The sequence below is a fragment of the Otolemur garnettii genome, unplaced genomic scaffold (assembly GCF_000181295.1).
Source record: "Otolemur garnettii isolate 467f Iridium unplaced genomic scaffold, OtoGar3 scaffold00004, whole genome shotgun sequence".
Taxonomy (NCBI): Eukaryota; Metazoa; Chordata; class Mammalia; order Primates; family Galagidae; genus Otolemur; species Otolemur garnettii.
The window spans coordinates 38,029,575-38,053,001 of record NW_003852399.1 but is presented as its reverse complement, the minus strand read 5'-3'; the positions used below and the strand labels follow the sequence as shown (position 1 = coordinate 38,053,001).

The window sequence follows — 23,427 nt, the reverse complement described above, 5'->3', positions numbered from 1 at the left end:
TATTTTATTGACCTTTTCAAAAAACCAACTTTTGGAGTTATTTATCTGTTCTCTAATTCTTTTATTTTCAATTTAATTTAATTCTGCTCTAATTTTGTTCCTTTCTTTTCTTCTGCTAGATTTAGGATTGGAATGTTCTTCCTTTTCCAGTTGCTTGAGATGTCCCATTAAGTTGTTAAATTCTTCTCTCTCCATTCTCTTGAGGAAGGCTTGCAACGTTATAAATTTCTCTCTTAGGACTGCCTTTGCAGTATCCCAGAGGTTCTGGTAACTTGTTTCTTCATTATTGTTTTGTTCTAAAAAGTTGGTAATTTTCTTATTGATCTCATGTCTGACCCAGCTATCATTCAGCATAAGGTTATTTAGTTTCCATGTTTTTGTACAAGACTGCAAATTCCTGTTGTTACTGAGTTCAACTTTATTCTATGATGGTCAGAGAAGATGCATGGAAGAATTTCTATTCTTTTAAATTTACTGAGGTTAGACTTATGACCAAAGATGTGATCGATTTTGGAGTATGTTCCATGGACTGATGAGAAAAATGTATATTCAGTTTTGTTAAGATGAAAAGTTCTGTAGATGTCTGTTAGGTCCAAAAGTTGAATAGTTAAATTTAAATCTAAAATTTCTTTGCTAAGCTTCTTATTGGAGGATCTATCCAACACTGCCAAAGGAGTGTTAAAATCTCTGACTATGATAGAGCTGGGAGAGATCAAGTTGCTCATGCCTATTAGAGAATCTCTTATAAATTGAGATGCATTCTGGTTGGGTGTATAGATATTGATAATTGATATCTCGTCATACTCTTAACAAATATAAAGTGGCCATCCTTGTCTTTGCTTACTTTTGTTGGTTTAAACCCTATTGTATCTGCGAATAAAATTGCAACACCTGCTTTTTTCTGCTTTCCATTTGCCTGGAATATAGATGACCATCCCTTTACCCTAAGCATATATTTATCTTTTAAAATAAGATGCAATTCTTGAATACAACAGATGTCCAGTCTGAGTTTCTGTATCCAATCAGCCAATCTATGCCTCTTTAGAGGACAATTTAAGCCATTCACATTGATTGAAATTATTGGTAAGTCTGTTAAAATTTTGGGCATCGAGTTGCTCTAAAGTCCAGTAGACATTTTTAATTCTTTTGCCATATTGGAAGTTGGAATTTGATCAAAAGTTTCTGAGTTAGTTTACTTTTGTGGTGGAGGATTGCACTGGTCATTATGGAGGATAGGTTTGAGAATTTTCTGGAGGGCTGGTTTAGTTATGACAAATTTCTTCAACATGTGGATGTCGTTAAAGTATTTAATTTCTCCATCATAGATGAAACTCAGTTTAGCTGGATACAGGATCCTGGGTTGGAAGTTATTTTGTTTTAGAAGATTAAAATTCGATGACCATTCTCTTCTAGCCTGAAAGGTTTTAGCCATCCTAATATTCTTCCCCTTGTAGGTTATGGTTTTCTTATGTCTGACTGCTTTCAGAATTTTCTCTTTCATCTTAACTTTGGTGAAGTTAATTATTATGTGCCTGGGGGATGTCTTGTTCGGGTTGAGTCATGCTGGGGTTCTGAAACTATCTGCTATCTGAATTTCCAAATCTCTTGGCATGTCTGGAAATTTCTCTTTCATAATTTCATTAAGAAGAGCCTCTGTGTTTTGTGAAGCAACTTCATCACCTTCAGGGATTCCTATAAGGTGAATATTACTTTTTTTCGAATTATCTAAGAGCTCTCTGAGAGGAAGATCCAATTTTGCTTTCCATTTCTTTTGATTTTTGCGCTCTTGTGCTTGTTCAAAAGCTTTGTCTTCAATGTCAGAAATACTGTCTTCTGCCTGTTCCACTCTGTTACGGAGGGATTCCAACATATCTTTCAGATCCTTGAGGGCTGCAACTTCTTGTCTTAGTGTTTCAAAATCTTTGATCATTTTATCTTTGAAATCATTGAATTTTTGAGACATCTTTTGAATAATTTCTTGAGATATCTTTTGAATAATTTCTTGAAATTCTAATTCCCTCCTTTCTTCCATTCTGTTAATCTTATTTGCTATCCAAATTCTGAACTTGATTTCTGACATCTCAGCCATCTATTTATGGATGGGGTCTTCAATTGCATCTGCCCTATTTTTCCTTAGAGGAGATGATCTACTCTGGTTATTCAAGTTGCCAGAGTTTTTCCACTGATTCCGCCCCATACTGAGTTTACCTTATTAGTACTGTTCAGTCAGTGGCATCTTCTGGTTGCCCAGAGAGACAGGGTGTGTCTGTCATCTTCTCCCAGTTCTTGGGCGCTGGGGTGACCAGGGTGAAGTGGAATGGCAGCTGCTGCACGGGAGCGTGCATAGTCAGATCAACCCTCCTTCAGCCCCCAGGGCGACCGGAGGGCAGGAGACCAGCAGAGGCCAGATCAGTCATAGTTCAGCTCCACTGGGGTGACTGGGAGGCAGGGGAACTACAGCAATGGTGCGGAGCACTTGTGCAGCCAGAACAGTCCTGGTTCAGCCCCTCTGGAGTTACCAGAGGGCAAGAGAATAACAGCAGCTGTGCGGAGCACAAGAGCAGACGAATCAGTCCTACTTCAGCCCCACTGGGGCGACAGGGGTGGGGGGTGAGCAGGGGATGGGCGGCAGCCGGGTCAATCCTCTATCGGCTCCGCTGGGGCGGCGGGGGGAAGCGGGAGAATGGCAGTGGCCAGATCACTCCTAGTTCACCCCCCCACCCTGTGACTGGGGGGAAAAGGAATGGCAGCAGCTGGAACAGTCCTTGATCAGTCCCGCTGGGACAACTTGGAGGCAGGGGAATTGCAGCGGCTTTGCGGGGAACCCACACAGCCAGGTCAGTCCTACTTTGGCCCTGCCAGGGAACAGGAGAATTTCAGCAGCTAGATCAGTCCTAGTTCAGCCCTTCTGGGGCAACTGGGTGGGTGGGGGAATGGCAGGGGTGGCGCAGGGCACCCACGTGACCAGATCAGTTCTAGTTCACCCTGTTGGGGTGACTGAGGGGCAGGGGAATGGGGAGCTGAGGACTCCTCCACCGCCTGCTGGATGTATGCGGCACTAGCAAGCTAATCTGGGCCCTCCTGGTACAGGAGCCCAGAGCAAGGAACTCCTCTGCTGCCACCTGTGGGACGCATGTGGCTCTAACAAACAGTCTGGGCCTGCGCAGAGCAGTAGGCTCCTCCACTGTGGCCCTGTGGGCTGCATGTGACTCTAGCAAGCAGTTCTGGGCCCACCCAACATGGGTGTCTGGAGCAAGGAACTCCTCTGCCACAGCCTGTGGGACGCATGTGGCTCTAGTGAACAGTTCTGGGCCTGCCCAGAGCAGTAGACTCCTCCACAGTGGCCCTGTGGGTTGCATGTGGCTCTAGCAAGCAGTTCTGGGCCTGCCCAACACTGGAGTCTAGAGCAGGGAACTCCTCCGTCACTGCCTGCAAGATGTGCATGGCTCTAGTAAACAGTTCTGGGCCCACCCAACACAGGTATCTGGAGCGGGGAACTCCTCTGCTGCCACCTGTGAGGTGTGTACTGCTCTAGCAAGTAGTTCTCGGCCCACCCAGCATGGGTGCCTGGAGCAAGGAATTCCTCCGCTGGCCCCCGTGGTTGTGCATGTCTCTAGCAAGCAGTTTTGGGCCTGCCCAGAATGGAGGCCTCCTCCACTGCTGCCTGCAGGACGGTCATGGCACTAGGAAGCAGTTCTGGGCCTGCCCAGAGTGGGAGCCTGGAGCCAGGATCTTCTCTGCTGCCCGTGAGGCATGACTCTAGAAAGCAGTTCTGGGCCTGCCCAGAGTGGGGGACTCCTCCACTTCTGCCCATGGGGTGCATGTGACTCTAGCAAGTAGTTCTGTGCCTGCCTAGAGTTGGGGGCTCCTCTGCGGCCACCTGCTGCCCATGGGAGGTTTGTGGCTCTAGCAAGCAGTTCTGGGGCCTGCTTTTTACCTGTATTTTGTGTTCTTAAATGCTTTTCCTTGGATTTACAGCTTGCCAAACTTCTTTCTGGGCTCAGCTCCCCGTCTTTGAGTTCATAGATTCTGATACCATCCAGTTTTTCTTCCTTTGCTCAGGAGCCTCTGACAAGGGTTGCTACCAGTCGGCCATCTTCCCAGAATTCCACTGAATGAGTATTTTGATGTTGGTTTTGCCCCTATACCAGAGTTATGACTTATTTCACCCATAATAAAATAATTTAACTCTTTGCTGCTAGATAGATTGAGGCTGCATTAACACTTAACATGTATTTTCTCTGATTTAATCTTATGGTATCTGAAATACATGTGTTATTAAATTTTCTGATTAAAACACTATCTATTGCTTTACTATTTTTGAGTAGAAATTTACAAGAATTGTATCATCACAGTAAATCAACCATTAGGAATTCTCAAGTGCTTAGTGCTTTAAACTAAAAATCCATATAATATAAAGCCAATATGGATTTGAAATGAGGTTAAATAAGACAAACATTAGCAAGAATGTATTTTGAAATAGCTAAGAGTAAATTTTAAATGTCTTACCACAAAAAATAAGTAAGTGAGGTGATGGCTGTTAATCAGTATGATTTAAGCATTATACACTCTATATCAAATCATCACATTGTACCCCATAAATGCATACAGTTATGATTTTAATTAAAAATTTAAAAATTCTGCATGAAAAAATAAAAAAAGACAAACATTAGCATGGTATTATAGACCACAATAGTTAATAGATGTTTGAAAGTCGTCCTCTTCAGTGAATCACATGGAGTAAAAGAATTTGTAGAATCTATCAACTAATTGTTTTTATTTTTAGTCATTATGCCTAAATCTCACTAAGCATGCAGCCAATTTACTACTATTTAGAATAACAAATGGTATGATCACTGTCAAACAGAATGCAAGCTTATTTTCCCTCCTACATTGTCATTATACCTATTCTTATTACTATCAGTGCCAGAAACAACTTCTGAAAGTCATGAATACTGTAGACACATTGCTTAATCCCTTATTTGCAAAAGCTTGAAAAGCTGAAAACTACATCTTCTACAGCCTTTGTTTAATTTTGATTCTGACCTCTCTTCTGCCCAGTTGATATTCTTCTACAGCATTTGGAATAAGTCAGAGAGCTGCTTTATCTTGCAAACATGGTGATGAGCATGAGAGTTTCAATGTTCAGCCCCTAGTATCCCAAGTGATGAGTGGAATAAAACAGCTGGAGTGAGGCTTCCTTTAGAAAAGCAGATTGCCAGTGAGCTTTTCCTCTGTGTGTTTAATTTCCTTCTCTTCCATATTGAAATCTTGTTTGATGACTCTCCTAGTACAGCTTTGCTTACATTAAAGAAAAGGAGCCTGTTGTCCGTACTTATGAACAAGGTAATGGGCTATGCGATGGTTGTCCATTAATCAATGATATCCTTTGTGAATAGGCACATTTTTAGAATTTTTTTCGTTTGACTTTATTTAAAATTTTTGCTGAATATCTGGTATGTACATAACACTATGATAGATTCTTTTGTGGTATGAGAAGAAATATGTTTAAAGTCTTAAAACCAAATATTGGGTAACTATATGTGTTCATTACTATGCACGGCAGGTTGAGTTTTGATTTTTGGTCTCAAAAGTTTAATAATTAGACAAATATAAAAGAGTATAATTTTATTTATTTGCACAAAATTCAAAGAGGTGGGATTAGAAGAGTGTAATTTTAAACTAATGAATGAATACAAATATGTTTTAAAATTATTTTCAATATCTCATGGACATATATATATATATATACATACATATATATGCATTATCTATCTTGATAAAAATTAAATGATTATTTTCCAATAAATAAAGTAGAAACTGAATGGGAGAGAGGATTTGTTGGATATGATTGGTCATTAGGTGCTATCACCACCTGTTGCATCAAAACAAACCTTTCATAGTATTTCCCAGAGGTACTCAACTATGGACCACCTGTCTCCAGTCTCAAGACTTCTGTGGGTATAGGCCATTATTTATAAATCTTCTAGGAAGAGTTGCTTGTTTTTTCTTACTCCTCATTTGAGCTAATGATAGCTTCCTGAATTGATCGCTTCACCTATGGGTAAATATTTTTAATTCAAGTTTTCATCCATAGTCCTGGCACTACACGGTAATTTTTTTTTTACTCACTAGGTTGTAAAGACATATTTTCCCCCATCACCTTTATTCGGGTTTTTAAAACTCAAGTCCTTGGCTGTTGTCATCTTACCACTTACCACTTTTTTCAGCTTCACCTTTAATGTACATTTTTTTTATTATTATTAAAAGATGTATGGCCCTTTTCTCACCAGACATCCTCAGGTGAGTGACATTGTCTTTAAACCCTTCTTGGCAATCCCTGATGCACTGCCGTGATGCCCAGGGAAGACAGGGTAGCCTGGAAGTCCAACTACTTCCTTAAGATCATCCAACTTTTGGAGGATTATACAAAATGCTTCATTGTGGGAACAATGTAGGCTCCATGCAGATGTAGCAGATCTGTATGTCCCTTCGAGGGAAGGCTGTGGTGCTGAGGGGCAAGAACACCATGATGTGCAAGGCCATCCAAGGACATCTGGAAAGCAACCCAGCTCTGGAGAAACTGTTGCCTTATATCCAGGGAAATGTGGGCTTTGTGTTCACCAAGGAGGACCTCTCTGAGATCAGGGACATGCTGCTGGCCAAAAGGTGCCATCTGCTGCCCTTGCTGCCCTTCACATGTGCCATTGACCCATGTGAATTCACCATGCCAGATCAGAACACTGGTCTGGGACCAGAGAAGACCTCCTTCTTCCAGGCTTGGGGTATCACTACTAAAGTCTCCAGGGGTTCCATTGAAATCTTGAGTGATGTGCAGCTGATTAAGACTGGAGACAAAGTGGGAGCCAGCGAAGCCACACAGCTGAACATGCTGACTATCTCCCCTTTCTCCTTTGTGCTGGTCATTCAACAGGTGTTTGACAATGGTAGCATCTACAACCCTGAAGGGCTCAACATTACAGAGGAAAAGGCATTCTCACATCTTGGAGGGTGTCCGCAATGTTGCCAGTGTTTGTCTGCAGATTGGTTACCCGACTGTTGTATCAGTACCTCATTCCATCATCAATGGTTACAAGAGAGTCCTGTTTTTTCTCTCTGCGGAGACTGATTATACCTTCCCACTTTCTGGAAAGGTCAAGGCCTTCTTGGCTGATCCATCTGCCTTGGTGGCTGCTGCCCCTGTGGCTGCCACTACCACTGCTGCTCCTGCTGCCACTGCAGCCCCAACCAAGGTTGAAGCCGAAGAAGAGTCAGAGGAGTCAGACGAGGATATGGAATTTAGTCTCTTTGACTAATCACCAAAAGAGCAAACTCAGCCAGCTTTATTTTCAGAACAGGCAAATAAAGGCTTACTTCTGTTAAAAGTTAAAAAAAAAATCAAAAGATCTATGGTGAAATTGATCCTTTAAGATACAAATGCAGAATATTTACATTTTATTACTTTATTTTCCAAATAAAATTTTCAAGATTACTTAAATATAATCTAATATTTCAACATTGGCTTTTCCGTGTTAGAAAATTTTACAATTCGAAAACCTTTAATTTTTTTTTCAGTGAGGTTTACTTTCTTTTCTTTATAACTGTTTCCTTATATTTTGATAGAATATTTGTTTTTCAGAATATTTGTTTTATTACAGAGTAATAATCTGTAATAAAAATATGTGATGACTATATAAAATTTAATAATTTGATTAACATTCCTTGAAAATGGCTTCTCCTGTTATGGCTATAGAAGCTTTAATAATGAACCTCAGGGACAGTGTGGCAGGAAGTATTATTAAAATAAAACGTTATAACGATGCACTATAAAACTATTGATTTTGTTCTCCATTGATTTGGTAATTTGACACAAATATATTTATATCCACAGTATGTTTCGAACATTCTATGTAGAGTATAATTTCCTTCTTAGAGTCAGTCCTCTAATTTTGTTAATAGTGTAGTAAAGGTGAACAATATGTTAAACAGTTATGTAAAGTAAAAATTACTGCTTATTCAAATAATTATCCAGCTGCTAGAGAGTAATTAAATTAAAACAAGAATTTATTTAATGAATTCAAATCCCATGGAAGTAGATAAGATATAATTAAACACTTTTTAATGACAGAACACTCATCTATTCAAATTCCCCATGAGTAAATAGAACTTGGCATCGGTAACCCAGGCAACTGCTCTTTATAGAGCACTTTCCTTTTCCTCTTTCTTCTTTCCACAAATGACCATTACCTCTTGTATACTGACGTGACAAAAATTATATATCCTATTATTGTAATTAACTTTTGGTATCTTTCTATCTCCTGACATTTAGAAATAAAACTGCATTTTTCTCCACCTTATAAAATGGCGTAATTTCATTTTCTTGCACTTTAAGGAAAGCATATATATGAAAATAAATTTGAATTATTTTCTCTAAACACACCAAATATGTAATCCTTGTAATCTATAGAAATATTGAATTAAAAATACTATCCCATTTTAATAACAGTAACTTTGACATTTTTCAAAGTAGAACGTCTTTAAATTCTAACTTCAGTGCTGCTTTATAAATATTACTTGTAATTAAAACCATCAACAATGATTATTAATGCTTGACAATATTGATTGCCCTTTTTCTGCTTTCCTGGACATACTAGACATTCTGTAATGAGCTTATAATCAAGTACAATTATAATATAATCTGATTCCTAAAAACCCAAAACAATCTCTTTAATAAAGGAGCAATTTTTATTGGATCCTGTGATGTACCCTTTTAATCTCCCATCTGTAGAATACATTAAGATAAATCCTTGCCATCTTGGGCTTAATAGTTTACATAATCTTTAATGATATGTGCTCCTGGGAATGGTTTCTCCTTGTAAGGTTTCTTTACACTTCGTAAGATAAGATGAACAAAGATGGAGTCCAGAATAACAGAAGTAGTCAGTTAGGTATGTGGACTTTGCTGTGTTAGCAGATTTTAAGGAGGGAGGAAGGGAACAATGTAAAAATAGAAAAGATATTCTTTTATTTGCTTCCAAATTCTAAGGCCCAGCTCATTAGTCTGTGAAAGCAAACAAGACCAAAGAGTTCCTTTTGTGAATGATGGCATCTTGAGTTTGTCTAACAAGATGAAATTAGAAAGCAGGAATGACTTTTGAAATAATAATGGGAACCAATGTGTACATAATTTGGTAAAACTGTCATGACCGATGATGACCAAATTCTTTTCCATTGCAAGCCTTTGGCTATAAAAAGAGAAGTAAAAGATTTAAAACCATAAAACTTAGCCTATAATTAGAGTTTAGCCTTCTAATTTTGTTAAGTATAGTAAAGGTGAACACTATATTAAACAGTTATGTAGAGTAAAAATTACTGCTATTCAAATAATTATTAAAGTATAATATAATTTAAATTGTGTTATCATAAATGTGGTTTTGCAATAAGTAGATCAATTTTCCAATAAAAATATAATGCAAGTCACATATATAATTCTAAATTTCCTTGTAGCTACATTTAAAAAGTAAAAGAAGCAGATGACATGAAATTTACAATATTATGTTATTTAACTCAATACATATATCTAATTCCAACATGTAATCAATATAAAATAATTATATCCTTTAAATCTTGTTTTATGTCAAGTTTTCATATTAAGTCTTCAAAATCTAATGTGTATTTTACACTTACAAACAGCTCTGCGTGGCCTGGCCACATGTCTAATGCTCAGTAGCTACATGTGGCGAGTGGCTACCATATTGGCTTTAGGACATGAAATACTCTTTTGATGTTGTTAAACAGTGAAGAGGAAAAAAATTGGTATAACCTATTTCTATAAATGAATTTTTGAAACTATCAATAAAGATTAACTTTATGGTTGCTTTTTAAAGGTCTTAAAATCATTTTAATGACTACTTTCTAAAATGTTACTATAGCTAAAATAGTGAACCATGTCAATATAGGTTCATTTGGTATTTTTACCTTGAATTTGAATGTCCCCAGTTTCTCTGGAATGATTTATTTATAGATGCATTTGTGAGTGTGTGGGCATGTTAAATTTATCTCAGGAAAATAAAAACGTATTTATAAGCAACATTTTTGTTTTTGTTTTAAAACAGACTATATTAGACTCATAAATAGATCTATTAGGATGTGAAGATTATGAATTAGATATCATAAATCCTATTCATGGATATTAATGGACCTCATAAAGTGATATTTACATTTCTAAAATTATTAATATATACAAGCTAAATTGCATTCTAAATACATCAGGAAATGATATTTACAGGCATCTTACAATAATTTATTTGAGAAAGTAATCTTCAAATTTTTTTAAATATTGTTTTTATATTGAGATTATCATTCTACTACCATACTTTTAAATGTTTATAATAATATAGGCAATTTGATATTCTCCAAAGCTAGACATCAATTGTAAATAGGCCATATGAATTTATAGTTTAAAGAATATATATATATATTATATCATATGTTTGGAACCTATAAAATTATCCTCTCCTCAAGAAAATAGTATTAACTGATTACTTTCTTAGGAAAATTACACAAGACCTTGTTAAATCATGTTACTTCTAAGCCCAATGAATGCTTCTAAAAGTGCTACTCCAGAACAGCCATTTTAACTAGAGTAAGATCACCTATTTCTTCTAAATTTCAAAGCAACTCTACTTATATATTCTACTACATCTGCTATTTATTGGCACCTAAAATTGGTGCTATCTCCTGTTAGGTTTGGTCTTTAAATTACAGATTTTCCTCCAAATTTCTCAGAGGCAGCGATGTTTCTAGTGATATTGCTTTGTGTGTTTATATTTGTAAATATCTTAATACGACTTTAGAATATATAATCCTCTGTAGTACCTAACCTGATTCCTGCTCAAATTATTATCTATGAAAAGTTTTCGTAGGCTTCCATAGTTTCAACAAAGCAAAAATGTGTATCTACCTCTGTATTTATATCTATACCTTTGCCATTTATGCTCACGTATCAATTTCATCTCTATCTCCTCTATATCTACCTCTATCTATGTCTATTCTCTATCTATCTATCTATCTATCTATCTATCTATCTATCATATCTATATCTATATCTAATTGATCATCTTCTGGACTAGAGCAATATTGTAAGTGATTACTCATTTTTCAAAAGCAAGTCACTCTTTTCTTGATTTCTTTCTCCTTAAAGCACCCATGTCAGTATTTGGAGATAATTATCTTTAACAAAATCATCACTAACACCAAGGTGTAGGTTATGTAGGTGCAATGTTCTGTATTCTCTTGGAACAAAAACATGATTAGTTTGATCTCTTTGAAAATTCCCAGCCCTAAGTTTATATCAAATATATCTTTGTTTAAGGCTTCCAAAGCTCTGAGTTTATGATAAAAATGATCAGATATTCAGATTCCATGAAATACAGTAGATTTTTAAATTACTTATAAATACAGGAAAATAAGACTTTGCTAGGACTATCTGTCTTTTCTGACTATAGCATTCATATTTTCTATTAATTTTTTTTGTATTTCTAAAGTGAGAGCCATATAAGTAATTTTTCATAATGTTCTATGTTGATATTTTAACTTAATAAATAGTGTTCTTGGATGGTTTTATTAAATCTAGGATTTTAAATGGCTTATAAATCTCAGAAAATAATACTACATAAAGGTTCTTTTTTGAATCAAGACTAATCTTGGGTCAGTAGAGGGCAGCCATGTCAAAGACCTGCATTTCTCTTTTAGTTTCTTTAGATTTCCAAATTTTACATGAGGTTTTAGGGAGATAGTTACAGCTATGAGATTAGCGTTTGTTCACAGAAAAATTAGACATTCACGTAAGTTTAGGATTAAGTGACATAATGTTTGTTTCTTTTTTAATTTTTTCATCAGTTAAATTTTTGACCATATTTGTGGCAGTAGTGCCATTTTCTGATATTTATTTTAACAAAATCTATTCTTCAACCAGAAAGATTGGCAAGGCATAATATTAAAATGCAATATGACCAACTTCTATTTCAGAAAGGACAAGTGTGCTGCTTTTTGCACATATTATACTAATATTAATTTATTTATGTTTGCTTGACAAATGTTATATTAGAAAATATTGTAGGAACTTATCTGGAGAAAATATTTGCCATAGAATGTAAAAAAAAATCAAATTTGAGTTGCTATCCAAAATGAAATGACATAGGTCCAAATGATGTAATGGTAACTATTTTGGAATATTACACAGAACAATTTGATTTATATGCTTAAGAAATTATTCTCAAAGAGAACTTGGGTTCCCTATTTACTTGTGCCACTTTTAAAATATTTAAGATACAGGCTTAAAGAGAAGAAATAAAATGAATAAAATAAATGCCACTTTTAAAATATTTAAGACACAGGCTTAAAAAGGAGAAATTCTTCCACACTAAAGGAACTATAAATAGTTTTATAATGCATGCGAACCACATTGTGTAGTTTTGTCACTTATGTAACTACCTCACCCTATCATTCAGTTCTGTCATTTAGCAAACAATCTTAACCACTTATTCAGTGTCTTAGACAAGAAGTACCTTTGAACGTGAAGTGCAGCAGTGCCCTTAGCTCAGGTGGTAGGATGCAGGCCACATACACCGAGACTGGCAGTTTGAACCTGGTCCAGGCCACCTAAAACAACAATGACAACTGCAACAACAACAAAATAGCTGGTGTTGTGACAGGCACCTGTAGTCCTGGCTACTTGGGAGGCTGAGGCAAGAGAATTGCGTAAGTCCAAGAGTTGGAGGTTGCTGTGAGTTGTGACGCCACAGCACTCTACCCAGGAAGACAGTGTGAAACTCTGTCTAAAAAAAAAAAAAAAAAGACAATGAAAGTGATGTTTTTCTTTATCTCAGGGAGATCTGATAAATCCTATTCTCTTCTCATGTTCCCTTTACTAGATTAGAAAAAGTAACATATAGACTTTTAAAATGACTTGTTTTTAAATAGAAAAATATAAAAAAAATTAAGTAGTCACATAAATTTAATCCTTTTACTATTTTAGCTACTGTTCTTACAACATGACAGTAGAGAAAATATGTCAGGAACAAAAACAACTCAATGATTATGGCCTTAACCCCCATTTTGTACCTCATATTTTTTGGACAAAATTATTGATTTTACTTTGTCTATCTTAGAAGACTGATAAGAATAACCTTTTTTGGAATAGTGGAGAGATTCTTGCTGAGCACCAAAAGCACACACAATAATAGTTTGAATGTTTTAATATACCTAAAGTTAGTTAATTGGATTAATTTTTCAAAGAGCAGATGATGCCATTGTTGTCTTTCAAATTCAATAGGCTATGAAAGCGAAAACTGGCAAAGATGCTACAACAAAGGACTATTTACTGATCTAAAATGTGAATGTCATATGAAAAACTGACACATTGTATTGGGAAACATAATCTTACAACACTTTAAAGAATAAAACACCAAAGCAAAATTGATTTATTCTATGAATTCCATGACGTAGGTCAATTAAACCAAAGCTGCTATTATATTTCTTTAAAATATATGTCCAGGGAGAAAAACCACATTTTTATCTTCAGGTCAGCTAAAAAGTATTTGAGGAAAATCATACTGTATTTCTGACACACATGTTCAATATAATAAGAATAGATGAAAAATTGCATGGTATGATAACATGCTCTGTATCTCTTTATCTCGAAAGCACGGCTGCTGCCTTCTGAATGGTAAACCCCTAGGCCTTGTCATTAAAGTGCTGAGCTTGCTAATATTTTTAAGTAAAACAAATCATAAATCTGGAGTTGTAAAAAAGGAATGTGATATAATTATTATTTTCTTAGGATATTATGTAATTGAATATTTGTGAAATTTCCATGAAAAAATTATTAAGAAATATGGAATTATGTGAGGTGAAAGACTGTAAGATTAATAAAGTTATCTTATAATAGCTATTTATGAAATTTAAAGGAAGGAGGCATTATATATAATATATATTACATATATCTATAACAGCAGTTCAGTATACTAAGTACCTAGAAATAAGCTTAACAAGAAAGCTGAAGGTTCTATATGAAATAAACAAAACTCAACTGATAAAATAAAACAACAACTGAGATGGATCTTGTTAGTGGATAAGAAAACCCATTACTGCAAAGATGTCTTTTATCACTGAATTCATTAGATCAATGTAAAGTTTAAAAAATAGCCATAGGAATTTTTTATGTTATTAATTCAATATGGACAATTAAATAAGCAAAAATACTTTTAAAATACTGAGAGAATATAACAAATATTGTATTTGGTGGTCAAACTAATCAAGGACTAAGAAAGCACAAAACTATATGTTTGGAAATAGGGCAGAATATAGAGATGTTAGTTATTTCAAGACTGTAGAGAAATATAGTAAATTAAATATTTGACTTTGGGCGAATAATGACCTGAGACAAATACCTTCCAGGTGTAGCATAAGCTTCTGTGTAAGCTATGATGTCTTAACAATCCTCCACATTTATTTTCTAAACTTCGGTGGAGGAGGTCCTCTTGGCTGGCGTTTTTTCTGTTTGTGGTACTATAGAAGAATAGCTGAAGCTGGGTAATTTATTCAGAAAAGAGGTTTATTTGGCTGCAGTTCTGAAGGCTATACAAGAAGCATGGCACCTGTGTCAACTTGGCTATTGGTGAGGCCCTCATGTTGCTTCCAATATGGAGGAAGCTGAAGGAACCGGAAAGTACAGAGATCACATGGAGGCAGAGGACAGGATGGGGAGTGCCAGGCTTTTTTTTAACAACCAGATCTCACAACAACTAGCAGTGAGAACTCAGTCTCCATAAGGCCCCAGAGATGTTATTTTCTATATTCTTGAGGAATCCACTCTGTGACACAAACACCTGTCATTGGGCTCCACTTCCAACTTTGGGGACTAAAGTTCAACATGGGGATAGGAGACAACAATGTAGCTACTGGGAAAGGTAGGACGGAGTGGGAGGATGAAGGAAGATTAGTTAATGAGTACAAAATCATAATTATTATACACAATAATACTACTATTATATACAAAGTGTAACCTAACCCTGTACTATCAAACTGTTTGTTAGTATAGTAGGGCAATAATAGATTATACTTTATTGTATAAGTCAACATAGCTAGATATTTAGAATGTTCCCAACACAAAGATATGATAAATATTTGAATTGATGGACTTTCTTATACCCTGATCAATGATTTCACTTTGTGTGAATGTATCAAAACATCACACAATGTGCCCCATAAATTTGTACAATTATATACCAATTAAAAAATAAAAACAATGAAATAGAAAGAGGTGAAAGAAATTGGAATATTCATCTCAGAAAATAAAAAAAGTTTATTATTCTACATGTCAAAAGCTTTTACAAATAAAATGGTAACATAAAAATAGTAAGCTGATGAATTTGTTACATATAGAGGAAAGAACTTGTTTCTTTATATACAGAGGACTCTTATCAATGAATAGTAGAACCTCAAGGGAGTGGGGAGAGAGTTGAAAGAATGAAAAGGCAATTTCCAATGGGAACAAAAACTCCTGCATAAGTCAACTTCATTTATAATTTTGGAAATACTTTGCATTTTCCACCTAAATGTTGTCAAGTATTTAAAATTTCATAAATACACAAGTATGTCCAGGAAGTTAGAAAACAAAAATCTTAGGCGTTCTAGTTAGGCATCTCAGTTGATGGAACATGGGTCAAGAAAATTTGATCAAACCTATAAAAAATAAAAATCTTTACACAGTAAAGATTATTTCTAAAAATTTATACCACCAGTATACCTACACTTGAGACAGATACACAATGTATATGTATTTTTAATTTCAGGTTAATGTGAGGGTACAAACCACTAGGTTACATATTTGCATTCATTAGAGAGTCCTCTTGAAGTGTGTCTAACCCTGGAGGGGTTTGCCATATACCTTTACATTGTGGCCATCAAGTGCTAGCACACCAATCTCCTCCTCTCCTCCCCTCTCATGCCTTCCTTGTTATCCCTCCCCCCAACTTGAATTGAACTGAGCTTTTGTTTTAAGTGGGAATGTCTCAGATCAAATACTGGCTTCATGTTAGTATTAAGTACATTGGATATTTGCTTTTCCATTCTTGTTATACTTGAATAAGAAGAATGTGTTTCAACTCCATCCAGGTTAATGCAAAGATGTAAAGCTATCTTTTTAATGGCTGAATAGTATTCCATACTGTACATATACCATAGTTTGTTAATCCGTTCCTGGGTTGATGGTCATTTGGTTTTTCTCCTTACATTGGGTTTAATTCCCTCCTATAGTGTCTTAATGTGGTGACTGACATTGTTGATTTGAGATTGTTCTTTTCTAACCTAGCCATTTATACTGTTTCCTCTAACTAGTGGCTTTGATGTTATGTTGTTTGTTTTCATTTCACTCGAAATGTTTCTAATTTTGCAATGAATTTCTCCTTGGTGCATGAGTTATTTGAAAATATTAATTTTCTAAGTATTTTGTATTTTTCCAAATATCTTTTAGTTAATGACTTTTAACTTCATTTCATTTTAGTCAAAGAATATATTTTGTATTTCAATCACTTTATCTTATTAAAACCTGTTTCAAGGCTCAGAATGTGGTCTATGCTTATAAGTGTTCGTGTGCTTTCGTAAACAATATTTATTCTGCTGTTATTGGGCATTTTAATTTTAATTAAATATTGGGTGAATTTTTTTTGTAATTACTTCTTCAAATGGCTATTCCTTTTTGTGGAGTAAACCGATTTCATGTTTATTAGGCCTTTTGAATTTTTCTCACATCTCTCTATTGTTTTATTAGGAGTGTGTATATGTGTGTGTATATGTGTGTGTATGCATGTGTGTGCACACTGGATTCTTTTCTCCCTGTGTCTTATTTTTTTTTTTTTTGAGACAGAGCCTCAAGCTATCCCCCTGGGGAGAGTGCCATGGCATCACGCTCACAGCAACCTCCAACTCCTTGCTCAAGCGAGTCTCCTGCCTCAGCCTCCCAAGTAGCTGGGACTACAGGCACCCGCCACAACGCCCAGCTATTTTTTGGTTGCAGCTGTCATTGTTATTTGGTGGGCCCGGGCTGGGTTCGAACCCGCCACCTTAGGTGTATGTGGCTGGTGCCTTAGCCGCTTGAGCCACAGGCGCTGAGCCCCTGTGTCTTATTTTATATAATTTCTATAACCTTATCTTTAAGTTCATTAGTTTTTTGTCTTCAGTCTTTAATCTACTATACACTAATTTCATCATATTTTTCATAGTAGACATTTTACTTTCTATCTCTAAAAATTCAATTTGGTTCTTTTTTTTTGTCTATGTTATATTTAAATGCTTTTCTTAAACAAATTGGATGTATGTTTAATAATGGTTTCCATGTCATTGTCTTCTAATTCTTTCATCTATATCACTTCTGGGTTTATTTTAAATAATTTATTTTTTAATTTTTTTTATGGGTTGTGCTCTCATGTTTCTTTGCATGCTTTGTGGTTTTTACCTTGACTTCCCAATACCTAAATGTTAATTTTGGGGGGGTGCTCAAATTTTTAAATAATTTTTTTTGAGCTTTTGAAGTTTTCATGTCTTATTTTTAATCTTTTACAAGCAGGTTATAAACAGTCTTTAGTTTAGCTCTAATTTTCCCCATTACCAAAGAAAAATTCTACTGCCTTCTCTCTATGCACCAGGAATTTTGAGGGTTCATATGCAGAGCTCAATCTCAGAGGAGAGAAACTATTCTCAGCTGTGTGTGCACATCACAGATTGTCCCTGTAATAATTTTGGATATTTTTTTCTCTAGCCTTAGGAGGTGCTGTCACATGCAAGAATGCTCAGTACTCCTTTCATGACATGAAGTTCCAGAGGCAGGAAATAGAAAAACAAGACAGAAATAAAGAGCTTAATACTGAAATACCAGGAAAACATTTAGGGAAAGGAGGAGAGAGGACAGAAGAAAGACATTGACATAGGGAGGGAGAGATTTGAAATTAATACAGGAGTTGACAAAATCCCAGAAATGTATATTCTATGTGGTTGATGGTGTAGAGCCTTGGACCAATTTCAGGGAGGGGAGGAGGAAAGATAATCGTGACAAATGTCAGATCACACCGTAGCATTCTCTTCCTTTGAAGTGTCATCTAACCCTTCATTTTATGGAAGACTGACACCAAGACGTGTGTTTTGGGAGGGCCAAAAAAGGCTTGTAATATATAGAGAGGAGGAGCAAGAAAATGAAAGAATCTTGGAGCAAGGAATTTTTAAGCAATTAAAAGAAGAGTAAACCAAATTATCAGGTAATTAAAATAAGAAGAGCATGTTTACAATAATGTGTGTACAATGCAGTAGTCTTATAAATCATGGCACAAGAAGGTCTCCCAAGAGACATGGCCCTTCAGTGCAGAGAGAACACGAAGGATATTGAGAAAGGAGCATTTTATTTTATTTTTAAGATGACTCTACTTACCTTCAACAGAGAGGAGGAAGCAAGGCAGTGGCAATAAATCAATGCTTAGTGCAGAAGTGGAGATGGCCAATGTGGACAACACAATTAGGGCCTGATAAAAGGCAGTGAACCAGATGTCCCCAAAGGTATTTTTTACATTGTTCTAAAGGTATTTTTTACATTGTTTATTACTTGCCTGGAGCAGTAATAAAACCAACAAGTAATGAACATAGTTCCCTTTTCCACTCACAATACTTATAGAATTTTTACCTGACATAAATGGAGCTTCACTAGGCACTCATAAAATAACCTACATGAGTTTCATTTGACAAATAATAAATGAACAAGCATAAAATAATTTTATCTCTTAGGAAAATTTCTAACAGTCAAAAAAACGTATAGGACATAAGAACAAAACTGTTACCAGAATTGTGTAGCTATAAGAAAATATACTTTGAATAGATATGTGATAAATCCAGTAAGTTATAGAAAATTAATGTATTTTACCCTAATTCTACTCTTTCTACTTTCATTAACAAATCTTTATTGATTGCACAATAAGAATGCTCTGTAAAAATGAAATTAAGACTGCATGTAGTAGGAGTTAAGTCATTCAGGAAAAAGAAGTTCTATATAACTCATAAAAGTTCATATTGTACTCAGAGAGGTGATAAGGGTAATGCATATGAGCCTGAATAATTTATTTTATGTTCTTGCATGAAATTTTGTCTATAATTTTGAATCTCTTAATAACAAAAATTTGTCTTTTCTCTTTTTGAGTAGTGGCACTATTTTAAAATTATCTGAAAGTTTTAAAGTATGCACCCTAGATCGAGAGCGGCTTAGAATGACACATTCCAAACTCAAATCCAGATTTCATGCCATATGAAGGAAAATATATTGAGTGTGTCCTTTCTGCCTTGCATGACTCTGTGATAGATGTTCTTTTAACTCTGAAAGGGAAAAAAAATTGAAAATTGATTTCAAATGAATACCATTTAACTCTCTTATACTAACTTTTTAATATTTGCCTTAAATTAACTATATTTCAAACTTTTAAAGATAGTATGAATAATAGTGCTTTGTACATAACAAGAGATGCATGCTAACTGCTTCATTAAATTACATATTTCAACCAGCTACTTTTGTTTCTATGGCTTAGTAGAGCAATACAATTTTCCAAACTTGAAAAATAACTTATCATTTCCACACTTCTATGAAAATTTGACTGAAAACATTTCTGGGACAATTTTCAGTGGTTTCTGTACACAAATCATGTGTGATCACAATTATGGAGTTTCTGAAAGAGGCAAATTATTTTATCAAAGTTAAAATTATATTACCTCGCTTTAGTCAATGATTGATTAAGAAGTTATCATACAATTGAATTATCTTTTTGTTCAAAGGAAAATGTGTGTGTGTATCACACAGGATATGTTTAGATGGAGACGAATGAAAACATTATAGTAACTCATAGGCTAAGCCATTAAGTCACTTTATTTTTACTGTGATAAAAATATAACGAGATTTATCGTTTTAACAAAATTTTCTGTATGCAGTACAGCATTCTCAACTTCAAGTATGATGTTGTTCAGGATTTTTTAGAATATTTTCATCTTGCATAACTGAAAATTTATACCCATCAAAAAGCAATTCCTCTTTTCCTGATCTCCTGCACCCCCTGGCAAAACACCATTCTACTTTCTGTTTTCATAAGGTTGACTACTTGATACTTCCCATAAATGGGATTATTTGTCTTTCTGTGACTGACTTATGTCACCTGTTCTCAAGGTTCATCCATGTTGCAGAAGCTTGCAGAATAAGACAGCAATACCTTTTTTTTTTTTTTTTTGTGGATAAATCACTGCTTTTTCTTTCCGCATTCATTTAGTGGACATTCAGGTCATTTCCACCACTTGCCTATGGTGAATAATGCTGCAACAAATATGGTAGCACAAATTTGTTATTGGTTATTTTGGATAAGTATCCAGAAGTAGCATTGTTGACTCATTTGACAGTTCCATTTTTAACTGCTCAAGGAATTTCAATATACTATTTTCCATAATAGCTGCAACAATTTGTTCTACCATTAACAATGCACCATCATTTTCTCTACATCCTTACCAATGCATACAATTTCTAGGATTGTTTACTGATAATGGCCATTCGCAAAGCTATAAAGTAATATCTCTTTTTGATTTGATTTGCATTACCCTCATAATTGGTTATGTTGGAAATTTTTTATATGACTGAGAGATATTTGTATGTCTTCTTTGGGGAAATATTTATTAAAATCCATTGCTCATTTTTATTAGAAAAAAGGTACACAGTAGGGGGTGGAGGAAGGGGAGACCAGAGAGAGGAAAGAAGGAAGGGTGTGGGGGGTCACATGTGTGACACAACTTTTGGGGGTGGGACACAATTATAAGAGGGACTTTACCTACCAAAGGCAATCAGCATAACCTGGTTCTTTGTACCCTCAATGAATTCCCAACAATTAAAAAACACCTAAAAAAAAAGTTTATTTCTATTCTGCTATTGAGTTAGAGGTCCTTATGTATTTTGGATATTAAGCCTTTAACAGGTATATCCCAGTCTGCAGGTTGTCTTTTTTCTCTGATAATTATTTCCTTTGTCACATGGAGCCTTTTTGGTTTTATGTAGTTCTGTTTGTCTGATTTTGCTTTTTGTTTCCTTGGCCTTTGGTGTCATATGCAAGAAATAATCACATCAGCTTATGTCATAAAGTTTTGTTCTTAAATTTTCTTCTAGCTTTGCAGTTTCATGTGTTATGTTCAGATCTTTAATCTATTTTAAGTTAGATTATGTATGTGCTGTAAAGAGTTCAATTTCATTCTTTCATATGTGGATTCTCAGTTTTCTCAACACCATCCATAGAGGTGACTCTTCTGTATTATGTATTTTTGGCACATTTGCTGAGATCAACTGACTGCATATACATGGATTTTTTTCCTAGGTTCTCTATTATGTTCCATTGAACTACAGATGTCTGTCTTTATACCAGTAACATACTGCCTTGATTACTATAGAATATTTTGTACTTAGGAAGTATGAGGCCTTGAGCTTTGTCCTACTTTTCTAAGATTATTTGGACTATTTTAGACCCTTTGTGATTTTATATAAATTTTAGTATTTTTATTTCCTTGTGAAATGCCATTGTGATTTAAATATAGATTGCATTGAAACTGTAGAACACGTTATGAATTGTGGACATTTCAACAAAATTAAATCTTACAACCCGCCAAACAACGACAGCTGCAACCAAAAGTCTTACACTCCATGATCACAGGATGTCTTCCCATTAACTAATGTCTTTAATTTTTCATCAATGTTTTATAATTTTTGATGTGCACATCTTTCCTTTCCATGGTAAATTTATTCCTAAATATTTTATTCTATTTTATACTATTTTAAATGAGGTCATTTCCTTAATTGGCTTTCCTGATTGTTCACTGTTAGTGTATGGAAATGTGACTGATAATTGTATGTTAATTTTGTATCTACACCAACTTCACCAACTTCACCAACATTTTTTATTAGTTTTCATAGGTTTTTATGTAATAGTTATAGTTTCCTACATAGTACCTAATATCATCTGTAAACAGAGATAATTTTACTTCTTTCTGATTTGAATATCTTTATTTTTTTCCTGGTTTGAATACCTTTACTTCTTTTTCTTCCTTAATTCATCTTGCAGGGACTTCTAATATTAATATTAAGTTGAAGAGAAATGGTGAGAGTGGGCATCGTTTTGCTATGTCTGATCTTAGATAAAAGTTTTTGGTTTTTAACCCTTAAGTTTGTCAGCTATGAGATTTTCATATATGGCCTTTATGATGTTGAGATAATTTTCTTCTATTCCTATTTTGTTGAGTGTTTTTCTCATAAAAGGGTGTTGAATTTTGTTGAATGCTATTTCTATATCTGTTGTAATATTTATGTAATTTTTATCCTTTGTTCTGTTAATATTGCACATCATGTAGATTTATTTTTATTTCTTTGAAACCATTCTTGCTGCCTAGAGATAAATCCTACTTGGACATAGTATATGATCCTTTTAATATGCTGTTAAATTTGATATGCTGATATCTGCTGAGAATTTTTTGAATCTATATTCATCAGAAATATTAACCGATAGGTATTTTTCCTTTTTGGGTCTCATAGCACCTTTTTATGGCTGTGCTGTCAGTGTAATGCTGAACTCAAAAAATGAGTTTCGAAGTGTTATCTCTTCTTCAATCTTTCAAAAGATTAAAAAAGAATTGGTGTTAATTCATTTTTAAATGTTAGGAGAATTGATCAGTAAAACCATCTGGTTTCAGAAGGTTTTTCATTACTGAATCAAAATCCTTATTAGCTATAGGTCTGTTATTTTCCATTTCTTTGTGATTTAGTTTAGGCAGATGAAATGTTTCTGGAAATTTTCAGGGGTCCTCAAACTTTTTAAATAGGTGGCCAGTTCACTCTCCCTCAGACCATTGGAGGGCCGGACTGCAGGCCTCGTTATGAGTTAGCTCCTAAGCAGGACAGGCAGGGGTGGCAAAAACACCCAGTGGGACAAATAAATGTCCTAGGCAGGCTGCATGTGGCCCATGGGCCGTAGTTTGAAGCTGCCTGCTTTAGATTATCCAGTGTATTGGCATGTAAGTTTTCATAGTATTCTCTTGCAATTCCTTTTATTTCTGGGCTAGCAGGTATAAAATATTCTCCTTCATTTTTGATTTCATTTATTTCAGCCTCTGTTTTTCTTTAACTAAAGGCTTGACAACGTTAACTTGTCAGAAAACAAATTTCATTTTTATTAATGTTTTACTATTTTTTAAATTCTTTGTTTCATTTATTTACACTCAAATCTTTATTAGTTCCTTTATTCTGCTACATTTGGACTTAGCGGGTTTTTTAAATAGTTCTTTGAGTTGTAGGATTAGTTTATTTGAGATCAT

The 23,427-nt window shown here is 34.9% G+C and overlaps 1 protein-coding gene and 1 pseudogene across 1 annotated transcript in view; both read left to right on the top strand.

Annotated features, from left to right (window-relative positions):
* CNBD1 (cyclic nucleotide binding domain containing 1) overlaps positions 1-23,427 on the top strand; it is a 403,074-nt gene that overhangs the window by 276,367 nt on the left and 103,280 nt on the right. The gene's annotated exons all lie outside the window — the stretch shown is intronic.
* On the top strand, positions 6,357-7,316 carry LOC100955804 (annotated as a pseudogene).